The 22031-nt window shown below is 41.4% G+C and overlaps 1 protein-coding gene across 1 annotated transcript in view; it reads left to right on the top strand.

Annotated features, from left to right (window-relative positions):
* The window catches only part of ntrk3b (neurotrophic tyrosine kinase, receptor, type 3b), a 282620-nt gene that overhangs the window by 193638 nt on the left and 66951 nt on the right, over nt 1-22031 (top strand). The gene's annotated exons all lie outside the window — the stretch shown is intronic.

Here is a 22031-nt window from a genome sequence, read left to right on the forward strand (position 1 = left end):
CTTTTAACATTTGACTGAACCGTGTGATCCCCAGCAGTTTTTAATGGCGAGGAAAGCTAATTCAGGTTGCAGTAACCCTTAACCCGACTCAGCTCAAATGTTCTAAGGCTGGCTTGTGTAATCTCAGTCAGTTTACAATTGAGTACTTCACTCCCTGACAGGCCTCCTCACAGCTTTTGCCATTTTGTGCGAGCACAAAACTCGAGAGAAATTTACAAAATAGTCCCACTCAAAGGTAAGGTCTCAGGGGTGATGCCGTGCAGATGCAGCTAAGATTGTATTTCAGTGGTTACATTTTTGCTTTTATTACGGTGTCTGACCTGTGCAAAGACAACTAAACACACAGCTTTGTCCAATATGTGCAAATGCTCCAGGGAAAACAGGTCAGAAACCACTGCCGCAGGATTTATGGAAGGTGGAATGACGGCATATCTTGAAATTTATTGGATAAAGAGCAGAACTTGGAATATGAAATCCGAGAAATCATTGGGTAGAGGAATAAGGACAAAAATGACGGTCGGTGATGTTGACACTGTGGGGATGGGCGAGGGAAATGGAAGTAAAATATGTTCAATTGAACTCAGAGATAGGATGATATATATATTGCGGAAAACCTGACAGTTGACAAAATATTTGATCTGATTGCTTCTTTGCATGAATTTCACAGTTTTATGTAATCTTGGAGGAACAACGTTTTGGACATGTTTTGTTCAGTAGGCCTTCTTCAGCACACCTGGCTTAACCACATAAACCAGGTTAACCACATTACTACCTCTATGTCACTTCCGCTAAATGGCCCGCCACACAGTTATGAGTCATCCAGCTTGAACTGGACGGTATCCTCTTCCCAGGCTGCTTTAAGGCACCTGGTCTCTGCAGACCCCCAGGTAGGGACACCCATGTTCTTTTCAATAGTTTCTTTGGAAAGTTGGAAAACTTGAAAAACTGTACAACTCAGACTGGCAAATTCTATTTCACAAAAACATGGCACGTAGTGATGACGTTTACATATTACGTATGACGTATTTTCCTGCAACGCCACTGTCCAGCGGCACATTAGCAACGCATATTGTTCAGAAAACAAAGCCTATGTGGTCGGATGCGTCCCTGACCACTTCGGGAAGTGGTTTGAGCGAAAGCCCTTTGGTGCCTGTTCAGACTTGTCTTTAGGGCTCGCCAGTTGTGATCGGATCACCCGGAATGCATGTTAACGCCAGGAGTGAATGGGCCCTGTAACTGATGTCATGCATGTAACTACAGTTGTGGTGAAATTGCCTTTCGCACAGGCCTGTACTTCAACTTTCACTTTGTAGACACATGCTGCTGACCTGCTAAACCTGCCATTCACACAACACTAAATCTCACTAAATATTACATTTAATGGTTTAACCATATTATGTTGCATTTGTTCTAAGTATCGTAGTTAATGTTGCACAATCTCATTGGTATTATTAAAATGTCTTACTCTCTATTATGTTTTCAGCATTGCAGAAATCAGAGCCTCACTGATGTGACTCTGAGACATTTCCACTTTATTGTTAGAGTTCAAACATTGCAGCGCCTCAGGATGCAGCTGCATTATTAATCATGCATGTTCTCGCTCAGCCTCATGCAACCGCCCTACTAAAAGTGGATTCTCGCTCTCTCCACCTCCTTCCTGGGCTTGTCGTTGCTGCATGAGCTTCGGGCATGTATCTCTGGTCGCCAATCTCAGACCAAAAAAAGAATAGAAAAACACTTGACTGCACTTGCACCAGCTTTTTCAGAAGTGTTTTGTAGAAGCGCTCTGTCAGAGGACTGTCTGGCTTCTCCATTAAAGCTGAAAAAACTCAAACTAGAAAATAAAACATTCCCAAAAGAGTTTCCATCTTTCTCTTCCATTCACAGTGCCATCTGAACCCCATCAGAAAATCTAATAGGGGATGTAATATCATCCTGCAGATGCAATATTGCGTTTGAGCTGCTTGGCAAAGGGGCTTTATCTCTGTGTTTGGGCTTCGTGGCAGCTAACTGGCAGGCAGATAAACTCCATATCGCCCAGGGGAGCGCGGTGATGATGAGCTAAACAAACAGGCTAACAGGCTAACAGTGCTACAACATGACAGAGGATGCTGAACACAGCATGTCGTTTATGCGTGGAGAAGAGGAGGAGGAGGAATGACTAAAAATGGGGGGAAAAGAGAGAGGCCAGAAAATGAAAAGAAGAGGAGGGGAGGTGTTGAGGGAGGGCTTTGACAGCCTGGCTCAGCTGTGTTGAAGGTAACTGGCTCCACTGACTCTCCTTTGCGACAGGACGTACATTTCACCGCAGTCGGTTTACTTCTTTTTCTTTCTGTGTTTTTTTTTTTTCCCTTTACCCATAGGCAGTAGAAGCGCTGTAAAACGGATCTACCCAATCCTGACAGATGTAAGGTCGGCCCAGGGATGAAACAGCCGGGAACATTAAGATTATGAATACAGAGAAAATATACGAGGGGGTAAAACCGAGGATGACACAAACGCGGTGTGGACGTTTTCATTAGCCACAACGGCGAAAGCGACATCATATCAAAGGCGCGATGGGCTGGAACGCATCATGTCTACAGACTGATACATATGTATGGCTGTGAAGATTTGTTGTGGTGCATCTGTGTGTGTGCGTGCACATCAGTGTGCACATGATTTAATACCACCTCCAGGGACTGTACTCTGATTTAGGAGCGTCTTCATAGCGACCACAGCAATAGGCACTTTCTGGGTCATGTGAGATGCAGCATCCTTTAAATTTATATATCAGCCCGTCACAGGAACAACCCCCCCCCAACACACACACACAAAAACACACACACTACACACACAGATACTGTATGTCCATATCTGAATGTGCAATTAGGAGAGGACAGCATATAGGCTATGCGTGCGTTTGTTTGTCAGTGTGCATCCACTCTCTTCGCTCTGTCAACACTAAAGCACAGTTGAAGCCCTATTTCCACTGAGAGAGGGCCAGCAATATGTTTTGGACCAATGCTGCAGCAAAGATAAGATCCACACTACTGCAGCCACAATCTGATCCTGCTGCTATGCCAGAGGGCAAAATCCAATTTCCTCCACACTGCGAAAAAAAGAAGAAGAAGAAGAAGAAGAAGAAGCAAAACAAGAAAAGCAAAACATTCTTTTTTTTTCCTTTTTTTTATCAGTGATTTATACTTCGCAGGAGATGATCATTTGTCTTTTGCATATTCCAGTAGGACAAAGTGTAGCAGCTAATGCATTGTGTGTAGTCTCACTAGTTTTTTATGGGGAGTTTGGGGGAAGAATAATCGCCTGGCAAGTCTTTAACCTGAGCCTTTTGTCTCTCCCTGGCCTTCGTCCACCAGGCCATGTTTGCCTTCTCGCAACATGACATTTGGAGCGCAAATTGTCTGGCCTTTCAGGAGGCCGGACTGCCTCGCTCATACTGACAATACAGACAAAACAGTCTCTCAGATAACTGCTCTATCCTCATTTATTCCACATACTGTGCACGTCTGTCATCTGCTGGAGATAACAGTGAGGGAATCGCTGGTGTTGATTTACCCACTGGGCTTTGTCAATGTAGGGGAAAAACACTCGTTCCTGGGATCACCGAACTATCAGAGCGAACGATCAAGACGTAAAACAGCCAGGTCTCTGCAGTTAGGTAGAAACTCCAAAACATACAAAACTAAACCAGGAAGAAATGGGTTTGTTTGTGCAACTGCAGTCTTATTTTTAAGGCTTAAGCATGTTATGGGATGTTTTCATGTGGTTGAGGTTTAAAAGGGCCTTAATGTTCCTAATGTTTCCTGTCACATATACAGTAAGTTCGTAGAGTTGAGTTAAACGTTCTCTTAGCAGCTAAATCAGGCCTTGGACCAATGCTGCTTTCATTTATGCCATCTCAACATGGATTCCAGTTATGTACTGTCCAAAAAAAACATGCACCCTGAGCAAGACCGTCAGTCCCCCCGGGCCCCTCAGGACACACTTGTAAAAGAGACTATTAATCTCAATGTGGTTCTCCTGACCAAATAAAGGCTAATAATGTACAATGGTGTCAAATTACAGGTGTTTGATGCTGTATGTCAGCAGCCTCAAAACTATTGAGATTGAGACTTAGAAAAGAAAAAGAAAAAGTATATAACAAACATAGAACCTAAACTTTTCCTTTATTGAATTCTTCAAATGTTTAGTTGTAGAATATGAGTCATTAGCTTCACACTGAACTGTATCAAATCACTACTTCACCATCCACACAGTAGAAATTTGCTGAACATTTTAAAGAGTAATCTGGAGACCATAATAACTGGATTTGTAAAAAATAAAAACTTATTTGAAGTTGGCTGATGTTTCAGTCTTGGAAATGTGTGCAGTAATAGACGACGCGGACACTCCCGCCATTGGAACATTTCGTTAAACCACCACCCTCAACCTGAGCTGGATCTTTTTTTGTTATCAAAACAGTGACACGTCAGGGTGACAGGTATGTTGTGTGACTAATAAATGAGCACATAATAGAAGTCTGTTGCATAAATTCATTATTGGGAGATTTAGGTGGGTTGACTTCACTCGTCTCACAACTGAGGGGACAATGACTGGCAGACTCCTGATCTTTCTTGTTTTCTTTGGGCAGAGAGACACTTTGCCCCACTGCAAAGACTGATATTTAGTATGTGGGTTGCAACCACGGGTCCCATTGTTGCCTCCTCCATGTGCTCTTCCATGCAAAGGTTCGTGAGTTCCCAAAGAAGGTCACCGACTCCAATGTGCTCAGTAAACCATGCATAAAATTGCATATGGTACACATGGTGCATATGTACATGTGGTGAGACAAAGCTCGCCAAAGACAGATACCAATATCGACAGCACAAGATTAGAAGGTGTACTGTTTCGCACTCTGAACATATGTTAGGCGTGGTAGTTTTAACCCAACAGGGGCAAGATTCATGTACTGGCTGTCCTATTACAGCCAGTGTTATAGAATAAAAGGACTCCTTGTAAGTCTAAGCGACAGGAGATCTAAACTTCACATCTCTTGTGGACGCAGCTCAAGAGAATCAGGAGTTCATCAAGCTTTCACTGCTACAGTAGCACCATCTGTACGTAATGCTCTGTTGAGGAGCATGTTATGTTGATGTGTTTCCCAGCTATCCAGCTCCTCTGATTGCCCCCAGAGTCTTAATCCTTCCTCTGCCTGTTGTCTTTCTGCTCCACTAGGGACCAATTGCACCAATTCCACTCATCGGACTTGATAATTAGCGACAATTGTAAAAGTAATTTACAAACCCATGCAATGTCATTGAGCAAATGTTGCTAATTAAGTGGAGATGCTAATGTGGGCAGAAATGTGGAAAAGCAGCATCCAACCTCCATTACAGCGAGAGGAAGAGGACCAGGAAGCTGTCCTCTGCATGTCAGGGAGAATTGTCCGGGGAGGCGAGGGGAGGAGATGCACATTGTTTGGCTCGACTTGTCGCCGCGTTAGAGATTATTCCCGCAGCACAAGTAAAAGGTATCATGACCAGGGCAACAGTGTTTTTAATTTACTATTCACACCATTATCTGATGCCCTTTTCCAGCATCGCTGGCGGTTCGACTGTGGAACAATTGAACTTTTAAATCATCAACATGGCAAGCAAATCAAGTTTGTGGAAATTGTTCACCCACTCTGTCAACCGAAATTAAAAGGCTGTGTGCCACAGAGAGGAGCCTCACTCGGGAAGTTGCAGCTGAGGTCTCGGTGACTGCCAGTAATTGTTGGAGGTGTAAGTGGCCGAGGAGCTTATCAAGTGATCAGCACAGCAGATTTTGCCTATAGGAGTGGCCGTTTCTTGGCCCTCTAATGTGATTTATAGAATGTGAGAATGTGCTCTTTTTTTATCAAGAGCTAATTGATATCTGCAGCCTGTAGGTTCATTCATGTAATTAATTAAGCACATCAGCCTGGAAATGCAGGATGAGAACTGTTTCGCTTAAAGGTTTACAGTTTGACCGTAAAAGGTGGGTAAAGGTCTAAATAGAAGTTGTACAGAATATTTTTGAAGAGATACTGAGCAGGTTTAAAGGGTACAAGACGACAAGGCGCATCGTGCTTTGTTGTTCACTGAAGTGTCAATTCAGCCATACTGGACTCACAATATGTTTCTGCTCCTCACTGATAAGAAAAACCAATCGTTTATTGCATTATTTCCACCTATTGATCAGAAGGTGACCTCTGTAAGAATAATGAAGACAATGAGGGAACAAATAAGGATTAGGATGTGATAAAGAAGAAGATTGACTGGAGGTTGGTATCAGGCTGCTCATATGAATCCCAATCACAACGCAAGTCGAGCTATTGTTTTCAATTTACTGCGATAGAAATCACAAGTCTACCCAAGCAGTTTGTGATGCTTGAACCAAACCTAATGCTTAACAAGAGGATTTCTTCTGACCGCCATGATGAGAGTCTACTTGAGAAGCTAACTTCATAAGTATGACTGTTTAATATTTTTGTACTATTTGGAGAAGTAAACACCAGTCATGACTTTGTTTACTTCAGTCTCTGCCATCAATGGTTTACAAATATTGGTCAATTAAATTTTTGGTGTAACGTATCATGACAACGCAATGGCAACATGTTATTTTATTGATACAGGAGATTTTATTCCCACTAAATATCTGTACATTAACATACATTTCATACAGTACTATCCTGCCACCACCAATTTGATTTAGCATATACTTCTCATTCACATAACTTTGAGACTGTTTATGATATACATTTGAGAACATACAGTAATAATTTTCACATCATAGGCTAGTTACTACTATAGCCACCAGCCGTTCTCCTGTACAACCATTCAATCATAGACAAGATTTACAAGCAGATCAAACTTTTGTAACTTGGGCTTTATGGTACCATCAAAACAACACATTGATATTGGAAAACCGTCAGACATTGATAATCGAGGTTAGAAAAGGAGCCAAAGTACCACATTTTACACACTATAAGTAAGTCGCACCTTTTTTTGTCATTTGACTGATGAAGCATCTTACATCGAGAAATGACTTATACGTCAAAGTACACTAGCTTATACCATCCGACACCCCTAGATGTCACTGTATGAAAACGGAATGCTGCTACAGTACTATCGAAACACCTTCATCACTACTGCAATTGACAAACAGCAGAAACACAATGTCAACAACAAAACAAAGATTAAATTGCTGGATGAAGATCATTTATCATGTAGTTACATTTGTGCATGGGGAAATAAAGGTGATGCACAAGGGCAACTCTTTTTCATAACGCATCATGTGATCAATGCAATTTACACTCAGGTGCAACTTATGGTCTGGAAAAAAATGGTAACTATGACGTTGTTATCCTCATCTAATGTTACTGTGATAGAAGTATGGCAATACAACAATCAAGGAGTTCTTGGACAGCAAGCTGTGCTAGTTTTGCCGTCCGTGTGTAATAACACCAACTAACAAACTTTTATATATTGAGCTCAATGGGAAGGAAGTGTGTCCTAAGACAATCAGTAAAAAAAAAAAAAAAAAAAAAAAACACATTATAAATACCAGTAGTGTAAACTTTATTCACAGAGGACATTCAACCATAAGCTATTTTAACAGCAGAAACAAGAAAACTAAATTCAAGTCACAATGAAGTTAAACCAAGGAGACAGATGAGGAATGGAAAGGTAAAATAGAAGACATATAACAAAAAACAAACTATGAAGTAAATGATGAAATGAAAAGTTGATAAATACAGGCAAGCGAATAAAAGCAGTGAATGGATACTAAGTTTATAAAGAAGAGGTTTTCTAAAGTGATTTAAAAGAAGGCACCAAATCAACGAACCTTATCTCCCGATTCAGGTTGTTCCAAAGTCAAGGGCCTTGATGAAAAAACAAAAAAAAAAAAAACACAGTCACCTTCAAACTTCAGCCTTCCCTTTGGGACAACCACAAAAGCATCCGCCGAAGATCGAAGCTGGCTCATATGGGCTCAACATGTCTGCAATGTGACGAGCTTCAAGAGTGATTAATAAATCCTGAAATCAATTCTGAAATCGAACTGGTGAGCCAGCAGAGAGTGGCCAGGACTGTGGAGAAGGTATGCCGTGTGCTGAGCTGTAACCAGCAGGACAGAGAGGGAGAGGCATGTGATGCTTTGTGTCTGAGAGGAGTGAGTTACTGTGGTCCACAGTGGAGAAAATCAGTGCATATGTCACTATTTTCAGGTCAGAGCTGGACAGTCTTGGCTTGGTTTTGGTTAGACGGGTCTTAATTGAATGAAACATGACTGCACACTCGTTTGGATTTGTTGATCAAAGCTGAAATCCAGATCAAAAATAACTCTTAGATTTCTGGCTTCAGAATGGAGGGTGGGGGAACCGAGGCCAGATTTAATGAGACTGAGCTAGTTTGTGTTGCTTAATGGTTTGATTTCAAGCGTTTGGGAGCTGAAGAAGTCAAGAATGTCAAACAAAGATCGAGACAACAAAGACAAACTGAGGTGTACAACGAAAGTGGTCAGAGATGGGTATTGATTCTGTTTTCAAATGGAATGAGCGACTCAATTCTGGTGTTTTTGTGTTTTGCACGTCTTGAAGACGATCGGTTGTTCCCGTCATGTCGGTTCATTGCTTCCAGCATTCTCAGGCCTGAAAAATAACCTAGTGGCTAAGCCAGTGCATGAAGGAGGAAGATCTCATGTTATTGTTGCCATTTTTTTCTTCCTTTTTTTCTGTGAAACCTGTCTTCTCCCCTTCCCCCCTCACCCAGGATTAAAAGCAAGAGGTGTATTCCCATTCTGTCAGTCACATCCACTCTGCCTCGTAGGCCTCAGCCTCTATCAGTGTAAACAGAAGAGGGGGAAACAGCGCTTGGTGTTTTCTCCCGTCAGAAAAACTCCCCTCCTTTTGGTGTGTCTTTGATCCCGGGCACGGAAATAGTAATTGCTATCACTTATGAAACAAAATGACAAGCGCTGCCAACAGCTTAGCAATGCAAATACAAAAGCAAAAGAGCACAGGCAGAGGTGTGGATGGAGGTCTGTGAGGAGAGGGTCCTCGTCAGCTTGCAGCTGGAATCATTTGGATAAACCGTTTGTATGGTTCTTGAGATGATTTATGAGAGAGACTTTTTTTTTTTTTTTTTTACATCATATATTGTTTCAAAGCGATAATCCACAAGACCCAGGCCTGACTCGCAGAGTAGAGCCATGGACAACGCTTGATTTACAGCATCCTCACACATAATGCATCAAAGTGCCTAGACTCCCTGTTGTGTCCATCTTTTGGAATTGCAATTAACCCCGAAATGAGATCCTGGACAAAAACACTATGCATTTCTATATTATAAGCTACACTTCTAGAGAGAGAATCGAAGCCAACTCTGGTGAAAGCCTGGGCTTTCTGGCTCACGCAAAGAGGCTGCAGCCAAAGCAGCGATGGCTGCGATGCTGGTTATTCAAACAGCATACAGACAGGCAGAAATTGAAGGAATTGGAAGGGCTCCTCTTCTCCTCCTTTTAAAGCTGTGGAAGTGGATGAGCCTGTGGTGTTATTCACAGTCTCCCTCTGACATCTTCTGTTGATGTTTATTTAAATGGCGCTCAGATCGGTGTGGAAATCGTCCCGTAGCGAATGCCCAGCAGGACGCAGAACAGCTGGGCTCTGGAAGGAAAACAGAGGATGCGAGCGAGAGAAAGAGAGAAAGAGAGGGGTGTTTCTAAAAGGACAGAGGGAAGAAAAAGAAAAGGAGGGAGAAAACTTGAGGGTTTTTATGTAAAGGAAGGGATTTGTGTGAAATGTACTTTGTGTAATGAGACGCCCCAATTCTGCTCTTTGAAAACAGCATTACCTGGAGCTGGAAAATAAAAATCTCTCCTTTCGGCCCGTTCCCCCCCAGTGGAGCCGGCTGTTCTTGCTTACAGCAAGCGAGGCCTCTGTCCTCCATTTCAAAAAAAAGATTAAAAAAAAAGTAAAGGGAAGAAAAAAGTGCTCTGGCTCTGTCAGATTTAGTCATCAGCGCTGGTCTTCAGGAGAAGGTGTCATTTCAGAGCCCCTGCTGCGGTGGCGGGAGGCGATGGCTCTTTTCTTCTAGGACATTCTGACACTGTGCGTTAATAATGGCGCTTCCTCGCTCTCTTCCACACGCTGCTATCGACCTCGCTCGGCCGTCAGGAGAAATGTCTGCTCATCGCATGTCGTCTGCGCCTCTATTATTTTTTTTCCGGGGTAGGTGTCGGACAACTGTTTTTTTTTTTTTTTTTGGTTTTTTTTTTGGGGGGGTGGGGGGGTTGGCAGCCTTTTCTCGCATGATGAGAATGGTTTGACATCCCCGTGCCTTGGCCTCCGAAGCATCCCCCTGTCCATTTTACAGCCAGCTCATTCACTTTATTGCCATCCGCTGATGGCAGCACTTTGAAGTGTTTGCTGAAGGAGTGTGGGGGCAGGGGAAGTTTAATTGGCTGTATTAGTTGATTTGCTTCTCTTCTTCTTTCTCGGTGCCCCCGAGTCATGCTGAGCTGGATTAGGCGACCTACATTTTCATTTTGCTCCCCCACCACCACCACCACCTCCACCCTCTGGATTCCGTGCTCCCAGTCAAGCTTGTGTTGTGCCTCTATAGGAATCCCAGTTCATCGCCACATCTCTCCAAGTTTTATGCAACAAAAACCTGACGTTGTCCATATTTTTACATTGTTACATTGACACGATTGCATTCTTACGGACTACAGGAAAAAGTAAATTTTAGCAACTTCATCCCCTATGCACATGACACTGATTGACAGCCCACTGTGGGTAATGATGTGTTCTGCTTCACACCGTGTCGCCCGCAGCAGTCGCCCTCGGAGAGGGTTTGATGTTTGTTTTGTTTGAAATGCCTATATACGCTCTTGTTCATCCAGCTCCACATCGCTCGCAGTATTTTTGGGCTGAACGAGGTGCCCGTGTGGAGATAGACTCAATCAATGTACTGAGCTCGAGTTTTGAGGTTGTTGCAAAAAGTTGATCAGTTCCAGTTCTTTTTGAAGCTCTGTCAGTCTGTCAATGTTATTTTCCACTGCTCAACACCGTTTGGTAATTACTGTGGAAACACATCTGCATTATTGCAAAGTTCAGCGCCAGACTGAGATTTAGTTTGGAACATCTGATGAAAACACGTTATTAGTTGGCAAATTTCAGCAATTTGCATTTCATTAATGGCTGGCATGGTGGAAAGGTTAATATGGAAGGTCACTGAGATTAGTTCCATCCGCCATGACTCAAACCTCGATGAAGTGAACATAAAGGATTATGGATGGCTTGACTTTCCTTTCTGTAATCAATCTTTAAAAGGCAGATCTTCCCAAATAAAACCATGTAAATATAATTTGTGATACTGGCAGCGATTTTAAACCAGTTTAAAAAATATATTTTGTAAAAGAAGTGAGAAACTCATTTTATCTTTTCAAACTTTGGTTTAAAAAACCTCTGTTGCACAATTGTAACTTTCATGGCAGTCGTTTGGAAACGTTTTGTGTTCTCTGTTAATATCAAGCAGGATGGATAGATAATCAATCTTCTCATTGGGATATTTTGCCAGCAGGCCAAACAAAACAAATCACAACAAAAAAAACAACAACTATGCAAAGCAGTGCTGCTCCTCACAGTGCACACGTTATCTGGTTAGATGATTTTAATATGGTTTTTGATCCATAATGGACAACAAAAAACCTTGTCTGAGCTATGCTAGTGGAGATGTTTATACAGGTCGTAGGCAGATTGTTAAATATAGGCATGCAATTGGCATTGCTTTTACACATGTGGTTGTTCACTGTCTTTCATTATGTGGATTTTAATAGAACAAATATTTGTTTTAAACTCTTATTTCTGTTGCAATTTCTTGTTAAAACTTATATCACACAGGACGAGAAACATCCACATTCTGCGTATCTCCAATTAGCATTAGGCACTGCAAACTGCGAACTCTAACATGATTTAAAACTTCCTCACTGAAATCCTCTTTACTGCGGAGTTCCAGCTTGAGAACAGATTCCTAATTGTTGGACGACGTTATTACAGTAATATGTTTTTAATGAAGAAGACACTGCTGTCATTAGTCTTGGATAATACACATGACTGCAATACGAGTATCTGATAATGTAACATCCGCTTAACTTCTTGTAAATATTGGAATTCTTCTCCTATGAGCCTAATCATTCACAACAGTACTTTTGCAGATGCTTGCATTATTCTAGCAAAAGCAGCCAAATCTCAGCAGTTAAAGAATCAGTGTCAGAGAGAAATTTCATGTTATAAGATTACACGTTACAAAATGTGAGATGATTTATAATGATGACAATGCAAAAAGTCAAACTGGTGATTAAATTTCAGATATCTCTAGTGATAAAGGAAGCTCAGTTGTGGACAAAAAGCGAGAAAAATATGTTTTTTTTTGTTTGTTTGTTTGTTTTCTGAACCACAGCTTCCTTGAAATGAGTCATGTAATGCCTTGTTGTGATGATAGTCAGACAGCATATTATAAAAATAGCTGGGAATGTTTTACTTTTCTTCATTGGTCTGTAATTAGCGTCAAAACATTGCCTCCGTTAATGTTGCAAATAATATGATGTGTGAATATTGGAGCTATTAAACCCAGATAGGGAGTCTGTAAACAATAACACAATACAGTTGCATAGGAAGTTCCCATCATAGGAAATCTGGTCATTTCCTGATAGTAGCGGGTACATCTTACAATATCTAAAGCCACAACATTACCAGATTGACTTGCAGCAATACAGTCCATACAAAGTGGAGAAGGACTGAGAGAAAACACATGCAAGCATTATGAAGTAGGAATGCACCGGCATCGGGCTGGATTATGTTAATGTTTTCATTTCTAACTTTGAGGATAGCATTTCTTTTTGCGGCAGATTAGTCGGAAAAGATGGGATGATTAAACAACACTTCATCACACAGTAGATGACTCCCTGAGGTCTGATACTGCATGGGATACTCGTACTTGTACTCATTATAGATCCCCGATACAACCCGGCGTTTATTTTACGTGTCGTCATCCATCTGATGACAAGCAAAATCAAAGTTTTAGATTATAAAGGTAGTTGCTTGGTGTAGTAGTGGGATAAAAAATCACATAGTTGTCATGCTGGACACCTCCCATACAGTGTTGAATTTGTAAAATCGGATACACAGAAAATGTTTGCACTCAGGATACAATTAAATCTGTTTACAGTCAATTTGACCTATTTACAGAAAGGATAACAGTTAAAAGAACACTTATTTTAATCCCTTTAATTGCCGTTTGTCACACATGCATTGGCATCACGCTGAAGCGGAGCTGCTTACAGTTCACCCCAGAGATGCATTGAAAGCGCTTTGAAAATTGTCTACATTTAAATAATTTTGCAGACAAAACCCTCATTTCACAATTGGCCAGCTTTTCTATTGCATTGTGTGATGTGGAACTCTAACCTGCATTAAAGCCATCGTGGTCCTTTTCTTTCCGCGGGTGCTGTGGCACAGTGTTCAGGTTCAGATGAAGGGAGGTTGATGTTACAGCTAACCTTGGCTATGTGCCCTGCATGGCTGCCCCTGTAAGCCATCAGTCTGCTGGGCGTCTGACTGAAATATTAAAGAGCCAGTCCGCTGGCCCTGCTCGAGCACCTCGCCATGGAGCAAACAGTGTGCACCCTGTAGTATATGTCATAGATACAATAGATTCCTAATGCATGGAGACCAAGGTGAAACAAGAGCAGGAAATTATTCTCTGTGTAATTGACACTCGTATTACCATCAATCCTTTGATGTATTTATTCGTCTATCCATACAGTCATGACTGAGAGCACCTGCCTCCAGCACAATGTATTTGTTGCTGATGGAGGACTGAACTGAAAACCTGCTGGGGTATAAATATGTCTTCCTATTATGAAAGCAATGCCCTTGTAGCGGTGAAAAGAAGATGGAAGTCACCTCTGTCTGCTGTACATCACCTAACAGCACGCCCGACCACACACTGAAACAATACGTTACTAAAACACCAGCATTTCTGACGATTCTTCATTTTGATGGTTGTTTAATGCTGACGTTAAGTGCCAATGCAACAAGCGGTGTGCACTACGCTAAAGTAGGAAATTGAAGTAAGGTGTGGTAAAAGGAGTAACCTCAATTTTTTAATCCTAATCTCCATCTTTCACTGACTTTAGCTCGGTTTTACTCAATATTTCCACAGCGTATCGAAAGACAAACTGAAGAAGTTACTAACAAATGGCCAGGGTGCCTCAAACCTCCAAAGCTCCATCGATTGGTCACGACTACACAAATTGACTCTCACAGGACGAATACAAGTACAAGTGCTAACCTTTAGCTACTTGCCAATACTGAGTATTGATACCATTACTTATTAAATGCCTTTGAGCTTAATTTATACGCCATACGCAAATGATATGCAGAGACTATCATTGGCCTGTTTCTGTTGGTCCAAATGTCAAAAGTTGCTAGTGTTGTACAAATTAGCTTTCACCTCCTCCTGATATTTTGGCAGAACATAGTTTACAGTCCGTTTTACCTTTGTAAATCTCATTTAAAAAAAATCCCCAAAGGACATCACTTGTGCTGTCTTGGGTACCTGCAGGCAGCATTGCTGATGGATGACGTCATGTAATGATATTTTATGAGTATGAGTACTACGTATGGTTCTAGACCCGATATCAAATACTGGTATCGATATCAGTGCATTCATATGTATCCATTCATGTACCCACATGCTGTGTTTTCCATTAGACGGGTGTTACTTCTGCTAGTCTACCCTGTCCCAGCTAACACGGGGTGAAAGGTGAGGTACAATTCTCTCCAGCATGCCAATCAATCAGCATTGGTTAGTGTCATCCGTGATCATACAGGACTCATGAGTCCAGCAATAATATCAAATTCTTATAAGATAAGACACTAGTGAAAATGTATTTTCTCATCCTTATCTATTGCAGAGACTTTTTGCTGCAGGACATTTCTATCAAAGGGAATATATGTGACTTCTTTCTTAAATTTTTGGGGAGTGTTATATAAAAAACTATTTTTTTTTTTTTTTACTGTCACACCTGCAGAAAAAGTCCATATAAAATGACCAATCATGTCTGGTTTCATGAGTTTGTCTCTTTAAACTACTAAGAGGAGAATTTACTCCAGAGTGTGCTCTGGTGAAGCAGCGATAAAAGAGTAGTTGGTGAAAGCGCTGGAAGCTGCAGCTAGGCACCGCTGTTTTATATAACCGAGCAGTCCTACGCTGTACTTGTTTCAATATAGGTCATTAAGCATTTCTGATTGAACAGCTTAAACCACAACAACTCAGGAGATTTCTGAGCTCAAACCTGACCGAGGAGCTTACAGCGATTCAGTCAGAAGTTTTCTCTTAACTGGAGTCGACATACTAAAGATACTTTGACAACAATCTGATGTAGGTCAGGTTGAGAGACCTCTGATTTAAAATGCTATCCAAGTTCTATATTGGTCCCAAATCAGATGGAATTTTAAGGAACATTCTCCCACTGTCACTGTATATTTAGGTCTTATGTGTATATTTCCATCCAAGCCACATTACTGTGACCTCATGTAATTTAACCTGACGGGGGGGGGGGTCAGCAAGGCTCCACTGTTAATGTGACACAAACTCTGTGGTGCCGTTGTGCTTTTGGACATGTGATTTTACAGGCATGTGAGCTGATGAGCAAGGTTGTTAAAAGTTTAGTTTGAGAAGCATGAATTGATTGATGCATTAAAAGGCCGATACAGATTGATTGGCCAAAGCTTTTGTCACTGTCGGATGACAGAGTTCATCCAAGTTGTGCTTTTGTACTGGCATAGATATCCTTGGCACAGCAGCATACAGTAATAACTCCATTCAGAGAATTGAGAGGGCTTTGCCAACAGGAGCATCAACACAACCTTCGACAAAACCATTTTTAAACTTCACAATGAACCTTTTGCTCTTTGGTAAACTCCCTTGACATTGTTCACTCCACTTATAAACAGAATATATACCCTGGGCGGCCTTACATCTTAGTCTGAATGCATTTCTTGTCGCAAATAAAGAACTGAGGTCAACCATCAAGCATTTCTGTCAATCAGGAGTTAATTTCATAATCACTTAATAGACTTTTTTTTCCCCATGAAAAGGAGGAGACTGGGTAAAAGGGGGTGAAGGTTGATTTGGATATCTAACCATGTGTCATCAGTGAGATGTGTAATGAAAATGACCCTCTCCGCAACACAAACATGCACCCAGACACACACTCCCCTGTTTCTCCTCCCCTTTCCCTTTCATCTCTCATGCCTCCACCTCCTGGGATAACAAATGTGTTTGCTCCTGAACCCTCCGATGGAGGAAGGCAGTTGTGAAGGAACTGAAGCAGGATTCAAGGCCCCCGAGGCTGGAAACAAGAAAGAGGAGCCGTAAGAGGCAGGGACAGAGAGAGACAATAGAGGAGAGGGGGGAAGTAAATGATGCAAGCCTTTTTTCTTTCTTTCTTTTTTTAACTGCTTTTAAGTTATGATGAAACAGCAGTTGCCGGAGTAAAACATGCTGATAGAGGAATTCAGGTTTTGATCGATTGCTCCTGCTGTCATTCTGAAGGCTTTTTATGTTCTAATCAGTATTAGTATGGTTGCTAGTTGTTGAACTTTCTTTGGCAGTATGTTCAGCATCCTGACGACGGGGCTTCGAGTGGGAAGAATGTAATCAAGAAAATTGTGTAACGCAAACAAAGGGAAAGAAGTGCATGAAAAGAAGGGAACGAGGGTAGGTACAAGGAGAATATTGAATCTGGGTTGATTGATGTCCCACACTGAGCCCCGGAATTAATTTAGGTTTTGTGTTTAACTACATTTGAATACATTTCTTAGGAAGTGAACAAAAAAAGAAAGAAATTGTGCTTCCACCTATTTATTTTAAACTCCCAAGTGAGCACTTGACTTTGTTGCTTTAACCAGCAAGAAAACAAAAACCCAACGATGACTCAGCGTTATTCTAAATGACCACTTTCTTTCCAGCAATGAGGATGACCACTTCTCTCTGGGGGACATGCGGCTTTTAGCCATGTCAGTGGCTGGGATGGATTAGTGCCATTAGACATTTGGTCACGAAACCTGATACCCGGAGAAAGTTTGTAGTCTGATTCATGGGATTGTCTTTATTTTGTAAATTGATTATAATTTCTGTGAAGAAATGACTTGAGTTTACAACCTGTGAGTTTTTGTTAACATTTGTGGTTTGGAGTTCATTTTCCCCACAACTTTTGGATTCATTTCTAAGGAGCACTGTTCCGAAATGCAGGCTTCCATTTTGATTAATGCTTTTAAAAATATATATAATCCTAGGATATTTGGTGAACTACATCAACATTTCTGAAGGGACTGCTATTCAATTGGGAAGAGTCATTGAATAATCATTGAAGACTTAATCAGGTTTTTATCTTGGCTTGATGTTTGTAATGTTATTCATGATATTGATCGAGAGGTACTATTGTCCCGCTGTTTTTCCTGAATAACGACCTCACATTTGATACAGATTTATGTGTTTCCCTCAAGGACTAAAATCTGCAAACTCTTCGGTGTGCATTGCCATTGTGTGTTCTCTCTACCACTTTGTAGTGGGTCTCTTAATACCAATACCTGGTTAGTGCAATCATGAGCTCCACAGTTTGTCATTCTGTGTAATTGCTAAACGGACATAAATAAAAATGTTCATGATATAAACTATATGCTATAGTAATGCTAAATCACTAAGGAATGCAGACATACCAATCACCAGCAGCTTCAGTGTGAGTAGATTGTATATACTGTGATAATCTGTGGTGCCAGGTGTTGTAAGGGATAGTCCATTCCTGTTGTTCAATCAGAGTTTTGCAGATCCGCCAGTTTGCTTCCTCGCATTCTCAGCTATACCTTTTCAGCTCCTCTGCCACACACGCGTCTATGCTGTGAGCCGGTGTGCAGTGAACTGTTCATGTTCCATGTGCAGACTGTGAAAACATTTTTTCTCCTGGGAGCACAATGAAGTAGCTGTCTGTCTAGCTACCCAGCCAGCTATAAATATTTATAAATAGGGATTAATTCAGGTCCAATGCTGCCGTTGAACTGATTCATTTTGGTAATGTATGTCTGAGTAAACCCCGATCTGAATTTTTACCTCATTTCAAGTGTGTATTCATCACAAAGACGATATTGTGTCTTATCAAGACCCCTCATTAATGATAAGAAGCATCATTTATCTTCCTCCATACCCCTCCCCACCACTGAAGCACTTGTTGGATGTACATTAGTGTTGCACAGGCTTCATGCACCCCATTGATGTGCACCATCATCACGTAGTTCTGCGAGCCACAGTGTCTGAACGACCGCTCTTGGCCTCTTTGTGATTTGCATGCACACTCTGCCAGATGCTCGACGCTGAGGGAAACGTTTCATATTCTAATGCCACGACAGGAAATATGGCTGCATGTCTGCTGTGCATATGCTTGGATTGCGTCTGTCTATGGCTTCACTGCCGAGTTTATGATGCAAAGTAGGTTCTGTAACAATGCTACCACCAGCTTTTCTATTGGCCTTTTCTGATTACATTGCAGCGGGTGACGAATGAAAGCCAGAGCGGAGCAGAGAGTTGTGTGACTCCAAGTACCTCCTCGGATTGCTGTGTGCTTTGTTTTCAATTTGTTTTCAGGCCAATAACGTGTAATAAAGTATAGGTCCAGGGTTTTGGTAAAGATCCTGACTCCTTCTTAGTCATAAATCAGAGAACAGGCTCCGGACAGCTCGGCTGCTGGTTGATGTCATTTTCCATCACTTCTCAGACTTGTGTAAAATTGCTTCGTCTGTCTTCTGGGAACTTACAGGGTAATGTGTTGTCAAAGATATAAAAGCTGATAGGGTACCATGAGAACTGATTCAGAATAACAATCATGGGTGTTTTTTTATTTTATTTATTTATTTATTTTTTTATATCATCTCTGAGCATCACCACCGCAAATATACAGCCACGCCAACTGTAATTGGTTCGCTGCTGTCATGGCAGATAATGTTCGGTGTGGTATAGACACTTGAGTTTAGAGGACATACAAGTGGATCCAGACAGAGTGACTGAAAGCTTTACACCCGATTTAAAATGCATGTTTATTTCTGTCTGGCCTGTGCCGTCCTTCCCCCTCAGCGTCCGAGCTTTGTTTATACCACAGTAAAGAGAGAGCGGGCTGAGCTGTGTGGGGCTGGTCGTAAATTTGCTCATAACCCATAAATTCCAACCAGTCGTAGTGCTCGGCCCCGTTTGGTCACCCTCAAACGTCGGGTAAACGGCACGTGGTCCAGCCGAGCTTCACAGTGTGCATCGAGAGAAGGAAGCATTCACTAACAGAGACGAGAGAATTCAGCAAAATGACGCTAAAGGATATGACGGTAGAAACAGACCTCCTGTTGGACTGCCTTCATGTGCATGGTTTAGTGAACGTCATCATTCTGACACATTTGAAGATATTACACCATTCTTTAATAGTTCATCCTGCTTTTATACCTTCTTTTTTCACTTTCGGATGGCAGTGGGCTCGAGCCGATCCGTGCCGACCTCAGTGAGAGCAGGGAGAACATGTGAACAAAAACAAACATTTCAGAACCTAAAATGGATTGAGGATCTTTCCACATCACCGTACCACCCAAATATGCTGTGTAGACTGGAACTTTATTGAAAAGCTGCATTGCCTCATTTGTGATGAGTCTGTAATGAAAACCTTGTGTCAGTAGACGATTCCAGAGTGACCATCCCACGATTTGATTCTAGGCTCATCTAAAGTTTGTCACCAGCGAGTTTCTATCTTTTTTAAGATATTTTCATAAATGTTGGCTGAGTATTTTAGAAGTTAAAACATTTAATAATGGAGAGGGGGACAATAAAAACCAGGAGAAAATGAATTTCCCGCAACTGAAGAATTCTTGTCACAAACTAAAGAAACATTAAAGCTTAATCATTAGAACATAAATTGTTCGAAATATTGAAATAATTCATTTAGAATATGAAACAAATCCAACGTGACCTGAAAGGAGGTTTTCAAAAAAAACAAAACAAATCAGCCTGTTTGACTTGGAGAGCCCCTTCACAGCCTCACAATCACACGGTCAGCCAAAGACGTTTTAGGAGATTTTCTGCAAAGTGTTGGGGGGGTGTGTCTATGACCTCTTAAAACCATCACTCCATTTGAAGAGCTTAACAAACACATGAGTAAAAGCAGAGGGAGCAGTCCGGCTGCTGATTATCGGAGGGGAAGAATTGCTCCATGTGAGTTGTTTTTTCTTTTTCGTTTTTGCCCGTAATCTCAAGATTTTCTCACACAGTGGGCAATTTGACAATTAACTGACCTTTTTACTGGACTAATGTGGCGCTCCCGTTCTACATTTGTTTCTAGCAGCTGCGAAACGATAATGGTTTCCAATAAACAAACTAATAGATTTCAGTTGGCAATTCTTGTTTATAAGTGCTGGCTCATGGCGAAGCCCCTTTAACAGGCTGGAGTAAAGAAGACGGGAGACGTTGGGCGGTTACGCTGACAGCAATATATCAGTAAATTAACCTGCCGTACAGTCACAGTACTGAGTAGCAAATGACCAGTTCTGATGGATTTATGAAAAGAGCTTTGAGCGCGGTGGCAGTTCGCTCATATTTATGTCCTGCAGACCCATTGTCTTTGTTTCATCCCAAGCGTGTCGTTAGCCTTGGTTTCACTGTTTTCCACCCTTCCCACATATGGATTTAATTTGTTTCACATCCACTGTTAACTAAAAGCAGGGCCTTGCCTCAGTAAGTTATCCTTCCTGTGTTCTCTTGTTCATTTTACGTGTCCTCAAGTTAATTCCAGTCCTAATTAACTACCTTTGAAAGAAATCTGTGCGATAATTACCACAAGGAGGTAGAACGGAAGCAATCACACACAGCACAATTTATTCCCCACCAGAGGGAAAGCCCTGCAGAGTCACTCGCTTTTTTTCTTATTTCTTTTCTCGTTCCTGTCCTGAGCATCACCTTCAGCACTCTTTCATTTGGAGGAAAGCAGAGACACAAACAATCAGGTGGCTCCAGACAAACACCCCTGCTGCCTTTTTTTTTTTTTTTTTTTTTCCCTCACCACTCTGGTATTTTTGCAGAAATAATTATGATGACAAAAAACACAGTGAAAAGACAAATTTGATCTGGAATACATGAGCTGGGCAGGTGAGACAGCGAAAACCCAGAGGTTGTTGTAAAAACGAGCTCCCACAGCAGAGAGCGAGGCGGCGTGATGGAGTGCAGACATGTTAATGACCATTGAGCAGAGCAGCACAAAGCCAGCGAAGCAGGTCAGGTGAATGTGATCCAGGTCCAGAAACAAAACCACCGGCAGCGTCGGAGCTGCACGTGTGTGCAGCTTTAAAATGGCGCAAATGACTAACAGCAGTACTTTAATGATTCAGAGGGAACCATCAGAAATATATGGAAATTTGCCCACTCAATCCCAGGGTGATATTTTCTCAGGGGATTTAATAAAACGCATGAATATATGCCTTTAAACTTGAAGTGTGTATGCATTTTCTATATATATTTTCAATAATCAAAAAAATATTGAAATCACAATTGATAAATCGTAACCTAAAACATTCTAATTAAAAGTTACTTTATTTCTGTCAGATTTGCCATGAAAGGAGGTTGAAGTCAAAATGTAATTCAGAACTGAACAGAGCCAAATTAAAGTCATAAAATAAGAAATAGAGAACAATCAAAAACTGTAACCGCTTTGACAGTTGCTGCCTTATACATAAAGACCCAGCTGACATCCATTTTCCAAGCTTCTGAGCTTGAAATCACACCATGTGTATACAGTTGTACAGTCACTTTACAATTGTTGTATATTATAGTGGTTTGACATCTACAAATATGACATGGAACATCACTTAATAAACACATTGCATGAATTCGATCAGTGAATACATTGTCACTAGTGTCTGCACAGTGTTCGAATAATAA

The sequence above is a fragment of the Lipophrys pholis genome (genome assembly GCF_963383615.2).
Source record: "Lipophrys pholis genome assembly, chromosome: 2".
In the NCBI taxonomy this organism is placed as follows: domain Eukaryota; kingdom Metazoa; phylum Chordata; class Actinopteri; order Blenniiformes; family Blenniidae; genus Lipophrys; species Lipophrys pholis.